General features: G+C 50.7%; 1 protein-coding gene and 1 long non-coding RNA gene across 12 annotated transcripts in view; one reads left to right on the forward strand and one right to left on the reverse strand.

Annotated features, from left to right (window-relative positions):
• The window catches only part of LOC121010710 (uncharacterized), a 51,031-nt gene extending 42,015 nt beyond the window's left edge, over positions 1–9,016 (reverse strand). For 2 of the 3 annotated variants that reach the window (XR_005781339.1, XR_005781338.1), the window contains exons 1-2: positions 8,971–9,016; positions 4,754–4,839 (exon numbers count right to left, since the gene is read on the reverse strand). This is a non-coding gene — a long non-coding RNA (uncharacterized LOC121010710). Of the gene's footprint in view, positions 1–78; positions 333–4,753; positions 4,840–8,970 lie in introns of those variants that run through there. The other variant, XR_005781337.1, reaches the window with a different exon arrangement.
• JADE2 (jade family PHD finger 2) overlaps positions 1–14,788 on the forward strand; it is a 135,569-nt gene that overhangs the window by 73,156 nt on the left and 47,625 nt on the right. Inside the window, exons 1-2 of one of the 9 annotated variants that reach the window (XM_040444487.1) lie at positions 9,014–9,521; positions 13,262–13,445. The gene's annotated coding sequence lies outside the window, so the exon portion shown is untranslated. Of the gene's footprint in view, positions 1–7,424; positions 7,530–7,846; positions 7,931–9,013; positions 9,522–9,716; positions 9,814–10,173; positions 10,287–12,992; positions 13,166–13,261; positions 13,446–14,788 lie in introns of those variants that run through there. The other 8 variants (XM_040444489.1, XM_040444488.1, XM_040444491.1 and 5 more) reach the window with 8 other exon arrangements.

The following is a 14,788-nucleotide window of genomic DNA, read 5'->3' on the forward strand; positions in this document are numbered from 1 at the left end:
AAGGAAGGAAGGAAGGAAGGAAGGAAGGAAGGAAGGAAGGAAGGAAGGAAGGAAGGAAGGAAGGAAGAAACCCTAGGGGAAAAGGAAAGGGTTTTGCTTTCCCTGTTCAACTTGACTTGGAGCCAGCGCCTTTGGTTCTTGATGGTTCTTGGACAGAGCTGGGTCCCTCAGCTCCACGCGGGGAGTCTCACACTTTGATGAGTGTCTGGTCAAGCTGGCCCCTGACTTGGCCGGAGTTACTGCCTGCTGCCAGTTTCTGGGGAAGTGTTTAGAAGCCCCAGGGATCTTCTTTGCCTTCTGCCATCTGTGGCCACTGGGCTGTGTCTGAGAGTCTGAGAAGAGACAGGTGGCCAGGCTGGCACATCATCCAGACATCTCCTACGGCTGGTCAGTACCATCTCTAAACCAGCTGGCAAAGGCTCCAGAGGGGTGCTTCTCCCAGGCATGTGTTTGTAGCACCACAGAAAGTAGCAAGGCTGGCTCTTGCCAGGGCAGTGTCTTAAGCCACAGATGCTGCCCTGGGCAATTTTCCTATCTGCCCAAACCCCACCTGCAGCCCCTGCCTGGAGCCTAGGAGGCAGAGCTGCTGGATCTGTCCTCTCTTGAATGCCAAGTTATGCGCTTTGCATAGGGCTTGGCACAGAGTAGGCAGCCAGGAAATATTTACTGAATGACCAAGAGAATGAATGTTCACCCTCCCTTAGAGGAGGTCACCTAGTAGCACTGACTATATTTGGGAGGGTGAGGATCAGATTCCAGAAACAGAGGAGATGGAAGAAAGGGTGAGCAAAGCTCACATGTGTGATCTTCCCAGATTTCATTTTGTCCCTTTAGGATTTGCAGAAAGTCTCTAGGAACTCTAATGTTAGGACAAGTATTGTGATCCAGTTTTCCTAACTCTACTACATCAAGTATCATCTATGGACTGGCACCATCCAAATCATCTAGCAGCCCGTTAGAAATGCAGATTCTCAGGCCCTGCCCCAAACCTAATGAATCAGAACCTTCATGTAAACAGGAACCCAGGTGATTCATGTTCATGTTATTGTTGTACAAGTACTGCCTTAAGCAGCTAGTGAGTGAACATAGGACTTCTCACCTGATACAGTTTGGCTGCTGGAGAGTGTGGCTAACTTCATGTGGGGCTTCTGCCTATCCTGATGACTCAAACAAATTATTGAGTCATATACTGTTTGTCTCTCCAGCCCTTGAACACTGTTAGAACAGAGTAAGCATTCAATAAATAAATGTTGAATGATTCTCATGCTCTTTTCTACATTTAGGGTGCTTAGGGTATGCTGGACCTCTGGTTCTGGATATAAATCACAAGGGATTAGAACTTTTGTTCCCAGTAGGGACCCCCGGAAGAACAGCTATTGTCTGATGAGCAATTACTGAGTGCCAGGCCAATGCTTACAAAGTGTGGTTCAAGGCCAAAGGCATCAAGCATGACCAGGTACTTATTAAAAAATGCATATCCTTGGGCCTTGCCCCAGACCTGCCCGTTGAGAATCTTTAGGGATAAAGCCTAGAAATTCATGTTTTATTTTTATTTTATTATTTTATTTTATTTATGTTTATTTATTTTTGAGACCGAGAGAGAGAGAGAGAGACAGCACAAGCAGGAAAGGGGCAGAGAGAGGGGGACAGAAGATCCAAAGCAGGCTCCACACTGACAGCGGAGAGCCAGATGCGGGGCTCAAACTCATGAACTGAGAGATCATGACCTGAGCCAAAAAAATTTGAGGGCTGGCGGGGAGTGGCTCCTGGGTGGCTCAGTCAGTTGAGCATTAGACTATTTTTTTTTTTAATTTTTTTTTTCAACATTTATTTATTTTTGGGACAGAGAGAGACAGAGCATGAACGGGGGAGGGGCAGAGAGAGAGGGAGACACAGAATCGGAAACAGGCTCCAGGCTCTGAGCCATCAGCCCAGAGCCTGAAGCGGGGCTCGAAGTCCCGGACCGCGAGATCGTGACCTGGCTGAAGTCGGACGCTTAACCGACTGCGCCACCCAGGCGCCCCTAGACTCTTGATTTCTGCTCAGGTCATGATCTCATGGTTTGTGAGATGAAGCCCTGCGTCAGGTTCCACAGAGCCTGCTTGGAATTCTTTCTCTCCCTCTCTCTCTGCCCCACCCCCTGCCCGTCTCAAAAATAAAATAAATAAAACTTTAAAGAAATTTAAGTTTTATTTCTTTAAGTAATCTCTACACCCAACATGGGACTTGAACTCATGACCCTGAGATCCAGAGTCGCAAACTCTTCTGACTGAGCCAGCCAGGCACTCCCAGAAATCTCCATTTTTAACAAGCATACCAGGCACACTGAAGTTTGGAAATTACTGCATCCCTAATTACAGAGGAGGAAACTTAGGCACACAGAGGTTGTACAAAGTCACAGAGCTGGTGAATGGTGGGGACAGGACTCTATCCTAAGACCATATGAATGTGGAATCCACAGTTTTAGGCATACACTGAAAAAATTGATGCTGGGTCTGACTGTGTGTATTTAGCCATATACATCACTTTGTGTCCACAAAGTTTGTTAGATTATGAACTCTTGTGAAATATTGGAAGGCAGTTAATGTGTTTTCTTTCTCTCAGTTATCTGTAGAATCCATTAAACATGCCTAGTACCTGGAAGACTCTCAATAAAAATCATTTGAATTGAATTCCTACAGATACATGATTATCTATTTCTATAAACATACATATACAGAGGACTTCTCATTTTCAAGTAGAATCTTGGAAAAAGGTATAACAACTATAAACTTTCCCACTCTCTCTTGAACCCACTCAGTCAAACTTTCACTTACGCCAGTGTGTTGATGTGGCTCTTATCAGTATCACCAGTGACTTCAACATGGCTGAAACTAATGATCAATTGTCAGTCTGTATCTAACCTCATTCCTCTTGGTAGCTTTGCACATAGAGCTTTCCTCCCTCCTGAAACACTCTTATCTTGTCTTCTAAGACACTCCTCCTATCTCTCTGGATGCCACTGCTTTCTTTTTACTTTTTTCCCCAAATTAAAAAAAAATATTTTTATTATTTTTAAATATTTTATTTTTAAGGAATCTCTACACCCAACAGTAGAGCTCAAACACACAAGAGTCCCATGCTCCACTGACTGAGCCAGCCAGGCACCCCTCCCCCAATTTTTTTTATTGTGATAAAATACACATAACATAAATTTTACTATCTTAATCATTTAAAAAAAAATTTTTTTTGACGTTTATTCATTTTTGAGAGACAGAGAGAGACAGAGCATGAGCGGGGAAGGGGCCGAGAGAGAGGGAGACACAGAATCTGAAGCAGGCTCCAGGCTCTGAGCTGTCAGCACAGAGCCCAACGCGGGGCTCGAACTCACGCACTGCGAGATCATGACCTGAGCCGAAGTCAGATGCTCAACCGACTGAGCCACCCAGGCGCCCCACTATCTTAATCATTTTTAAGTGTATAGTTCAATGATATTAAGTACATTCACACTGTTGTGCAACTGTCACCACCCTCCATCTCCAGAACTCTTTCATCTTGCAAAACTGAAACTGTACCTGTTGAACTATGAGTCCCCATCTGCCCTCCCTGCTCCAGCCCCTGGCAAACACTGTTCTTTCTGTCTCTATGAATTTCATCACTCTAGGTATCTCGCATAAGTGGATCATACAGTATTTATCTTTTTGTGACTGGCTTATTTCCCTTAGCATAAGGACCTAAAGGTGCATCCATGTTGTAGCATGTTGCAGAATTTCCTTCCTTTTTAAGGCTGAATAATATTCCATTCTACGTATATACCACATTTTGCTTTACCCATTTATCCATTAACAGACACTTGGCTTGCTTCCACATTTTAGTTATCGTGGATGATGCTATTATGAACACAAGTACACAAATCTCTTCAAGACCCTGTTTTCAATTCTTTTGAATATATATCCAGAAATGGAATTGCTGGATCATGTGGTAATTCTATTTTTAATTTTCTGAGGAATGGCCATACTGTTTTCCACAGTGGCTGTACTATTTTATATTCTCAATGATAGTGCACAGGTGTTCTAATTTCTCCACATCCTTGCCAACCCGTGTTATTTTCTGTTTTGTTTTTTTTTTAAATAGTAGCCATCCTATTGGATGTGAGGTGGTACCGTATTGCACCTTTGATCTGTATTTCCCTAATGGTGAGCAACATTGAGCATCTTTTCATGTGCTTTTTGGCCATTTATATTTCTTCTTTGGAGAAATGTCTGAATATTTCTTTTTTAACAACATCTTACTGATTCCTTTTCATCTTCCAGACCTCTTAACCTTGTAGTGGCCAAGGGCATTGTCCTTGGACTTCTCTTTCTACACTCAATTCCTTAGTGATTTCAAACAGTCTTATAGCTTTAAATACCAGCCACCTGCTGACCCTTCTCAAAAGATACCTTCAGCCCCGAACCTACCTCTGAGCTGAGGCTACCATTTCTAACTGCCTACAGGACGGCTACACTTGGACATCTAATAAGTATCTTAAGCTTACTATGTCTTAATGCTGAGCTCCTTATCCTACCCCGAATCTACTCCTTCCATAGTCTTCACATATCTTGTAATGGCAATTCTGTTTTTCCACTGGTTCAAGACAAAACTCTAGTCATCCTTGAATTCTTGTTTTCTCATGCCTCATCAACAAATCCTGTCAAAGCTATCTTCATAAAATATATTGACTTTGACCACTTCCCCTGCTACCACTCTAGTGTACTTTAACATCATCTCTTACCTGGTTTATTTCAGTGACCTCCTCACCTGTCTTCCAGCTTCAGCCTTTCCGCTTTCAGTCTGTCCTCCATAGGACAGCAAAGTAACCTGTAAAATCCAGTGTCAGATTATGTCACTCCTCAGCTCAAAACCATCTTTAGTACTCCTAGCAAAAGCCAAATTCGTAACAATGGCCTATATCATTTCTTTCTTCTACATGTACACAATAAGCATCTTCCTACCTCAGGACCTCTGCATTTGCTGGAGACCGCAAATGGTGGAGACAGTGGTTTCTTTTACTTTGTGCCAGGGACCCCTATGGCAGTTAGTAATGCCCATGGATTCCTTCTGATTACAGTATCTTTAAATCCATAAAATAAGTTTCATAAATTATAAAGAAAACCAATTATGCTAACATACAACTCTCAAAATATTTTTAAAATGTGTAATAGAGTAATATATGTGTTTCTTATTAATTCATTAAATTACAAGAGCTAGCAGCATAATTATGAAGTAGTGATAACTGTAATGATATTTTAAGATATTTGCAGCAACTATAATGTGCTATGAAAATATCTGATTTCTACTAGCAACAACATCACAGGTGCTGCTAATAGCACTGTGATTTGCTGTCTGCATTCATAATTGAAGAGCATGCCAAATGTTAATTCGTGAAAATAAAGATAACATTTTTTCCCTATCTGAAGTCAAGACTCTGTGAATTCTATACACAGATCTCTGGAGGAGAGTGTCTGCGGACTCCATGTTAAGATCCCGTGCCTTAGAATGCTCTTCTCCCATAAGCCCTCACAGCTCATTCCTTCACCTCCTTTAATTCAAAAGCCACCTTCTCAGTCAGCTCTTCCCTGAGGACTCTATTTAAATTGCATGCCCACGTTCCCTATCCCCCTTTCCTACTTAATTTTTCTGAACAGCACTTACTCACCTTCAAATATAATATTTCACTTAAAAAAATTGTGCATCTCCTTCCACTAGAAAGTGAATTCCATGGGAGTAGGCATTTTTGTCTGCCACTGTTGTGCTGTGTCCTCAGCCCCTAGAATGGTACCTGGTATACAGGTGGCACTCAGTAAACATTTGTTGGAAAAAAAAAATGAATAATTACATCTCCTAGAACTTTTATGTTTCTTCTCTTTTTTTTTCTGCAGTAAGTTCATGATTTGTGAGACTTTTACTAAAGATTAAAGAGTTATAATTATCTCCTTTCCTATTATTCTGTAAACATTATCAAGGTTAACCTTAAACAGTAGCAGAGAGCAGCAGGAATGCAAGGATTCTGATGGAGCTTCCAGTCCTAAACAAGAGGTACCTTCCAAGGACTCCTTAGGGGACCTGTGTCTCACCCAAATTCAGGGAACCACCTTAGAGGCAAAGTGCTACCCATAAAATTCTTTCTTGGTGTTACAGCAGTCAGGCCCCCATCCCCAATCAAACCAATAATTCTCATACCTTTTAATTCTGGCAGCATGGTAAAATGGACAACACATAATCTTGGGGGCACCCAAACCAGGTGCCAACTCTGCCACCACTTCCTAGCTCGTGTGATTGTTGGTGAGTCATGAAACCTTTCTGAATAGATAAAATGGGATTTTTCTGAGGATGAAATGGGATGACTGGCATAGTGCACAGCACAGGAGATGGTCATCTTCGCCCTCTTCCATCTCTCTAGGTCATTTTATAACTGCCTGCCAAGGCTCACAGGATCTTGATGGCTAAGAGGAGGAGCCTGTCCAGTCCTTTCCTGTATGTAAACCCGCCATATCTAGACCCAGAGTGCTTCCTTTGGACTGTGCCACTGTAAATTGGTGCCTCCATTCCCACTTCAGATGTGTGGTTAAGACTGCCATCTGGACCTTGACCATGAAGCCTACCATCTAGCACAGTTTTTTCTCTTCTACTTCTTTTTGCCCTAACTGGGAGATCTTGTATATGTCATCATAGAGGACAAGATAGAAATCATTGTTCTCCAGTATTTCCAGTGTTAAGAGCTTTCAGGGAGCATATCCACCCTTCCAAAACACAAACACCAGGGAAAGTGCTAATGTGCACTGTGCACTCTGAGCCAGGCCCCTGCTTTACACATATAGAATGTATGCAAACATATATACATATATGTATATATACACACGGCTTCAGGAACCCTCCAACCATCCTATTCTATAGAAGAAAGAGACCCAGAGAGATGAATGCGCTTGCCCACATCAAGTAGCTTCTCAACTGCAAAGCCAGGATTTGAATCCAGGTATTTGACCATTTTTGTTACATGCTAACAGCTTGTGACATCTGTTTTCTGGCACTGAGTTTAGGCTTGGGAAAATCGTACCAACTCAGAGCTAGAGTCAGGTCTGGAGGTGGTACCCCAGTTCCTCAGTCTTGCCAAACAAGCCTTCCCAGACTTTGTGAATGAAGGCCAAGGAAGAGAAACGCTTCTGGGACTCCCTTTGAGCTCATATTTCTTTCTTGTTGCAGAAAGGGCTTATTTCCACATTCACCATCTTCCTCTTTGTTGTGTAGACCATTTAACCCGTCAGAGGATTTGTGCTGTTAGAAGTTTATTATTAGATTTATTTCTCCTATAAGCAAATGTGTTCACAACATTCCATGGGGGAATCTTTTTAAGTGTCACATAAATGTCATCTTATGTAAATTGAGTATTTGTCTTTCCATAGAAGGGGGTGGAAGGGAAAGAAAGGAAGGATAAACAACCTTCAGTCTCGGAGAGGGAAGGCGGTTCCTGTCCCAGTTCACAACTCACCCATGTGCCTTCAAAGCCAAAGGTGAGTTGCAAAAATTATTGGATCATCTTTGAGGGGCAGCCAAAAGGGAGGGGGAAGGAAAAGTTGGCAACGATGCTTTGGGGATGTTGAACCAGGTTCCCAGGTCTCCCCAACAAACCCCGCCTGAGACCAGACCACCCTCTCCCCAATTGGGAGCATTGGGAGAAGGCTGCAGCTTGCCCCCGACACCTCCCCATCCAGGAGGCTAGCGCAGCTCCTTCCTCGAGAGAAGGTGAGCACCGCGGGCGCAGCGGGTTGGGTGGGTGTGGCCCGCGGCTCTGGGAACCGACCCAAGGCCCCGCCACCGCCCGCGAGCCGCCCGACAGCCCGCCTGCCTGGCGAGCGCAAGCGCTTCTTCCAGAAACTGCGAGGATCCGAGCGCACTGTTTGTGCACCACAAGGTCAAGTCGGGAAGTGGAGCCGGAGGAGGAGGGGCGAGGAGGCGAAGGGTGGGGAGAGGGGCGCCCCGCTTCCTCGCCAAGTGCCAGCCCTTGGAAGTAGCCCCCTCGGTTTTTAACCCTTTAGGGGGAATGCGAAGGACGAGCTAGGGGGGAAGGGAACACCTCGGGGCAAACTCCTACTGGGGCCAAGACTTGCAGCTACCCACCCACCCATCACTGCGTTCCCCACCCCCCGGAAATGCGGGGCAGAGCTGGGAGCCTGTAGGCACCCGAACGGGGGAGGGGGGCAACGAACCCGAGAGGGACCCTCTCCACGGACGGCCCCTCCTTCCTGAGGTCGCCGGCAATTTCAAGTTTCCCCCGCCCGGGATGTTAGTTTCCATCTGCTGTGGGTGGGGGAGAAGGGACGCGCCCCCTCCCCCAGACTCGCGCGCGTGCCCCTCCCCTCCGCTCCTGCCAGCACTTTCTGCTCACTTCTGGCGCTGCAGAGCGCCACGCGATTTATTCGGTTCGCATTTTTAAACCAGCGATTCGGGAGCAGGGCCTAGGGCGAGGGTCTTCCAGCGCTGGAGCCCCGGGAGGCGGGGTGCTCGGTGCAAACCTCGTTCCCTCCGCGAGTGTCGCCTTCAGGCTGTTATTTGCAAAGAAACGTCTTTTTGACGCAGGGAGAAATGGCAAATTTTAAGTACGTCATTAATATGGCGCCAAAAGATTTTTTTAAGTATAAGCTTGCTTTTTTTTTTTTTTTTAAGGTTGCGGGGGGCGCCGCCCGGGTCTGGGGCTCGAAGGGGGCGGGGTGTGAGCAGAAAGTGTGAGAGAGTGGAGGGGCGGGGTATGTGTGTGAGTGTGTGAAGTGTGAGCAGACCTGATGGGACTTGCACGGGCGCAGCCGCCGCTCGGGCCCGGCCCTGGGGACAGGGCGGGCTGGGGGCGCCCCAGAGCCCATGGGGAGTTTGGGCCCGAGGTGCAGGCAGACGGGCAGCCGGGCAGAGCACCCTCCCCGCTCCCCCCCCCCCCCCCCCCCCGGCCCCCCCCCCCACCTGGCCCCGCTGCCCGAGCCAAACACCCGGGCGGGGGGTGGGGGGGGAGACGGGGGGGGGGGTGTCAGGAGTGGAGATCCGAGTGAATAAGAAAAAAGTGGCTACTCCCCCTCCCTCGCTCCTCCCGCCCGCCCCCACCCCACCCCCACCCCAACACATTTTTTTTTCTAAAGAGATCACAAGGAAGTCTTGGTTTAAAAAGAAACAGAAACATACACAGGGGGATTGGTGAATGGTGCCGACCGCGGCCATCGCAGTTGGAGGCTATTTTTTTGGGAGGGGGGTGAGTAGCGTCCATGGAGTTACTTTGTGCCCATTCCTAGCGGCAAGGGCTTACGTCCAGCGGGCTGACCGTCCCCAGCAGGGGTGCGGGGCCGGGGACGCCGAGGGCCCGGCAGCCTCCCTCGCCGCGACCCCGGATGGATGCGCGCCCCCCGCCCGCCCGCGCCGGCCCCAGGAGCTCCGGGTTTCGGGAGCATCCTTCCAGCGCCGGCCCCCGCCGCGGCGCGTAGTCCAGGGCAGCGCCCCTCAGAAGGGCACCGCGGAGGAAGGTAAGATCCTGCCCCCAGCGATGGGCCCTGCGCATCTCCACGGCGTTATTTTATGTTTTTGCAACAGATCTGCCAGCGCTCCTCGCTCCCTCGCTCGCGCTCTCTCTCTTGCTCGCTCGCTCCCTCTCTCTCCTGCTGGCTGCCTGTTCTAGGAAGCCAGGGCGCGGGGGGGGGGGGGGGGGGGGGATGCACAGCACCAGGGAGAGAGATTGCGCATGTTGGTCAGTCATGTTTTAAAGAGTACATTGCGGGGAGGCTGAGAGGGGCGCATGCAACAACAACTTTTGGAAGGGTGAGCTTGGCGACCTTCTTTATTAATGACTGCGGCAAAGCGCCCCCGGGCCGGTGAGGGGGCGCGGGCGGGCGGGGGCGCGCCAGGGCTGCAACTTGCCCCGCGGGCTCCGGCCGCGCGGAGGGGCTGCGGCGGGAGACCGCAGCGGAGGGGAGGTCGTTCTGCCGGAGACGGGGGTTCGGAGGACCCAGAGCTATCTGCCCTCCTGTCGCCCTGAGTTTCATTTTGTTGATACGCAGCACGTCCGGCCGCCGAACCGGGCTGAGCCGGTGCACATGACTCCGCGCTGGGCTCACGTGCAGCCGGTCCGGTCCCAGACACCTTCCGGGGGCCACCGCCTCCGCCCTGTCGCCCCCTCTCCGGGCTGGGTGCACGCGGGCGCTGCACGCGGGGGCAGCATGCTCAGCTCCCCGGCGCGGAGGCTCTGCACAAATTAAACAGTGTTTTGGAGGGGCGGGGGACACCCTTTCCAGGTGAGTATGCCGGGTGTGCAGTTCCGGCGTACCGGGCGCGGGCTGGGGTCGGGGGCAGTCTCCCCTCAGGGGCTGCGCGGGAGTCCGGCGGGGGAGAAGCGCTGGGAGAGTGGAAATGTACCGGCTGCGGCCGGAGCGGCGGGTGCGCGCCCGCGGGGCGACGGCAGGGGGCGTGGCCCTTGTTTACCTTCTCCCAACTCTGCCGGTTCGCGTCCCGCTTCGGGGACGGTACTGCAGTCCCCTGCCCTCCGCCTCGGTCCCTGCGCCCTGGGTGGTACCGGGAAGATGTAAGCAAGTGGCAGTCCCAGCCTGGGACATACACACCTGACCCTCAAATAAGTGACATTGCAGCCCCAGCCCCCACCAAACACCGCTGCAGTCCCTCTCCCGGATCCCGGGCCCCGCCCCGCCCCCGGCAGTGGCATCTTCCCGGCCTCACCTCCTTCCTCCCTCTCTCCCTCTCTCCCTCCCTCCTTCCCACCCACTCGCCTGCGCCTGCGGAGCGGCTCCCGCCCGCTTCCTCCCCGCCTGGGTGCAGACTTGTGGCTCCCTCCGGTCCCTTCCCGCCTATCACTGGGCCTGAGACACTCTCATCTCCAGGCCAAAGGATGAGAGGTCAGCCTCGCGATTCGTAGCTGTTACATCAGAAGGTGGGGATGTCTGCGAAACAGGGAGGAAGGCTTCGCGGTGGCTTCCAGAGGCCCAGGACACCCCCCCCACACACACCCCCAGTCTCCCCCCCCCCCCCCCGCACAGAGCTGCCCACTTCCTAAGAGGCTCGGCTCCTCTTACCCGCTTCACCTAAAGACCTCTCCCCCGCCCTGGACGTCAAGTCCGCAGTCCCCGGCCCGAACCGCCCCTTGCCCTTCCTTTGCCTGGGCCAGAGCCCCCCGCAGCCACCTCCGGCTCCTCCTCCCGGCTCCCGCGGTCGGAATCACGCCGGCGCGCCTCCAGCCTGCGGTCCCGCGGACCGCCGCCCGGGGGCGGCGGGGGGCGCGCGCCCCCCCCCCCCAAACCCCGTAGCCATCGCCGCGGGCCGGGACGCTTTTTTTTTTTTTTTTTTTAAACCACCTTGGCTGCAGGTCTTATGCCAGGGTTGGTGGGGGCGGGAAGGGCAGTGTTTCCCCTTGCCCTGAGCCAAGGGCACGGTGCACCCGGCGACTGTGGTCTCTGCAGATTTCCAAACCTTGCTCCCGCTTTTAGCAACCCTCGCTCATCTACTGCGGGACATAAAGTTTTACCCAGAGGCTGAGTTTGTAGGGGTCATCAGGAGGCATCTTGTTTGTGCTCACAGTGGCGCTAAAGGGATTGGGGAGAGACTAAGAGGGCACGGCTGGCTTGCCGCCTTGCCTTTGTTGGAAGGGGGAGGAGCCCTGAGTTTTGAGCCCAAACTAGCTGTCAGGATGTCCCCTTAACGTTTGCAACTGAATCAGGGTCCCGGGTCCGCCGCCTGGTCCCTCCTCTCACGGTGGCATTGACTCCCTCCCTTCACTGGTAAAATTCCCAGTAGGACATTTGGCAAAAGGGCCATGCAAGGAGCTGCCAACCGGGCCTGGCCCTGTTTCCTGGGTTCCCAGGGTGCTGGCTTCTCCCCTACCCTGACTTCCTCTCTCACCTTAGGGCCCCAAGTGAACGCACCATCCCTCCCATCTCTTCTTCCTCAGGCGGGTTGGGACTTGCAAAGCGATCTAACAAGCAGAGGAGGAAAATAACAACAGAATAACTGTAAGGGGAAGGAATGAGTAATAAAGCCGACCCAGGCAGGGAGGAGGGCTTTCATGTTTAAGAGATGCTATTTGCTTTTTAGGTCACAGGCTGCAAAACAGGCTTTGATCCGAAGTGGGCGAATAATTTATTGAGAAAGTTTGCATGGTAGGGGAAAAAAAAGGGATGTTTGTTTGATCTGGAGCCCTCTCAGTTGTCCCAAGTGCTGTTGGCTGTTGTTTGGAGTGGAAAAGCATTTGGTTCTACAGCAAATGCCTCGCAGAGGGAAGTCCTCGCCCCAGGCAGCAGGACTTGCAGTGAATATTGGTTTTGAAACTGTTTGGCCAAAGGTCTCTCCAGCACTTTTGGAGATGAAGTGTTTAAGGACAAAGTTGTTTGGACTCAGGATGCAGCAAATGTTTCCAGAACATTTCCCATCCAACGTGCTTTTTCTTTCCCTAAATTTCATGGCTAAATGGCCTGTAACATTATTCCAAGAGAGCTTCCACTTGCCTTTCATTGACAGGTGAGGTGGGACTGCTGGTCCCAGCCCCCAGATGTACCCTGGAGTCTTGAGGGTAGATCTCCGACACTGACTACCACATCCTTGACGGGGGCGGGGGTGGGGGGACAGCGGGGAGCAGGGTGCTCTAGTTAACCGGGGTTCCAGGTAACAGGAAGGTAGCTGTCTTACACCCAAGACCCAGTTCAGTGACTTCCAGTGCAAGTTCTTGACAGCTCATCCACCAGACTCTTTGCAGGCCTTACAGTTAGTTCTGTGTTTAGGTGCTCCAAGGAAAGACCAGGTTGTGAGGAGGTATTCCTGGCCTACTTTGTGCAGATCCACATAGGATCCTGACCCTGTGGCTTAAAGTTTAGGAACCCAGGAAGGTTCTCAAATAACCCATAGGAATCTGGAGTACTTCAGCCACGCTCTGGGGTTGTAGGCCTGTGCAGGTTAGCCCGGGGGGTGGGGGGGGGGGCGCATGGTATACCACCTGGAGTCAGAGAGCCTGGGTTCGAATGCTAGCTATGCAGTCACCAACTGTAACAGTGCTCTGTGCCTCACTTTCTTCATCTGTAAGTAGGGTTAGTAACAGTCTGTATCCCATGATTGGTGTATGGATTAAGCAATATATTGCATAAAGAAGATTAAACCCACAGCCAGGCATGTGGTAAGCACTTGATTAGCATTAGCCATTTTTACTATTATTATCAATGATCTGGAGAGGGCCCAAATGCAGCTTTGACCTTTGATCTCTCCCCTTTAGGCTAGGCCAGAGAGCCAGCTCCCTTCTCTGAAGAAGGGACGAGAAGGACCCTGCAGTTGCCAATGGGCAGCCATCTGTGGGACCAAGTGGACTGAGCATTGCCCTCTGAGGTGGAGGGTAGGGTGAGAAGGTGCCGAAGGACAAAGTAGACAAAGCCCCTTTTCATTCTTCCAGGATCCCCTAGGTATGTCCCCAGAACTGGGTTTGGAGGGTCGGTGTGGGCAGCGTGTTCCAGGGAGTTGGGTGCCCTCAGGGACACTTGGAATTGCAAGTGGGCAGTGATGAGCATTGGAGGAGGGTTTAGGCTCCCCTCTGCTTGGAGAAGCAAGTTTGAGGATCTGTGTGTACAAAATCATTTTTTGTAATGGCAATTACTGTCCCTCAGAAGGCATTAAAGTTAATGAGAGATAGGAAAGACTGGGGCTCTGACCCCCGTTTAAAGCTGGTTTAAGAGTGTGCAGCTCTTGTTTTCTGAATGTCTGGCCTTCCCGACACAAGGAGGCTCTGAGGACAGGTTTTCCAGCCGAAATATCATTAAATTGTATTAGCATCTTATTACACACACGCCTAAGCGGTCTGCCTCAGACAGGGAGACTTTTTGTTTCTCTTTGAAAGATTGTGTCTGGAATGGTAAATTGCCTGCTTGAAAGCCGTTTTCCCCCCCTTTCTAAGGAGGAAGACGAAGTCCTGCTGTGTGTGGTGGCGGGCAGGGCAGGCCTGGTGGCCCCCAGAGAGGAGAGGCCGGAGGCCAGGTTGGGGTGTTTTAACTGCCCAGGGAGCGGCTGCACTAGCAGGCCTGAAAGGCCCACTGTTCCCAGGGTCAGCTGGAAGGGCGTTAATGGAGGCCCAGGGTGTTTATTTGAGTTTATTTGTGGCGAGGTCTTTAAAGGGGGCTGGCATTGGGCATTGGTGTTTCAAGTCCAGAACCGAGGCCCCCTCTAAGACCAATGGCTAGTGCTGCCAAGAAAACATCTGCCACCAAATTGCTGCCCTATTACTGAGTTGACATTGATCATTAGCCAGGAGCCCAACCAAATAAAGCCTCCTGGAAAATGTGTGAGGTTAAGATGGGGAAGGCAGGCTGTGAAAACAGGACGAAATCTTGGCCTGGGGTGTATGTTCCTGCAAGCTGCAAGGCCAGCCAGCTGGGCTCTGTGCACCCCACACTTCTACAGGGAGGGGACAAGAATTCACTCAGCATCCCTGTGTATCAAACCCCTTTTGTGTGCTGGACATAACACGAGCAGGCACTGGAGCTCCAGCAGAGATCCAGACAGACATGCTCCTTCCCCTCTTCTCCAAAGAGGACATTGAACAAGTAGCTCAACAGACACTAATCATGGTGGATGCTCTGAAGATGTTGAATAACCAGGTTGTGGGTTTTCTTTAGATAAGGTAACTGGCATAAACCTCCTTGACCTTTAAGTTGAAATGTGAAGGATAAAAAGTCAGACATGCATAGACTACTAGAACCTTACAGCAGAGAGCGCAGCTTGTGCACTGGTCCTGAAGCATGGAATATTTGGC

Source organism: Herpailurus yagouaroundi, unplaced genomic scaffold (genome assembly GCF_014898765.1).
Source record: "Herpailurus yagouaroundi ecotype Mexico unplaced genomic scaffold, PumYag 192, whole genome shotgun sequence".
Taxonomy (NCBI): Eukaryota; Metazoa; Chordata; class Mammalia; order Carnivora; family Felidae; genus Herpailurus; species Herpailurus yagouaroundi.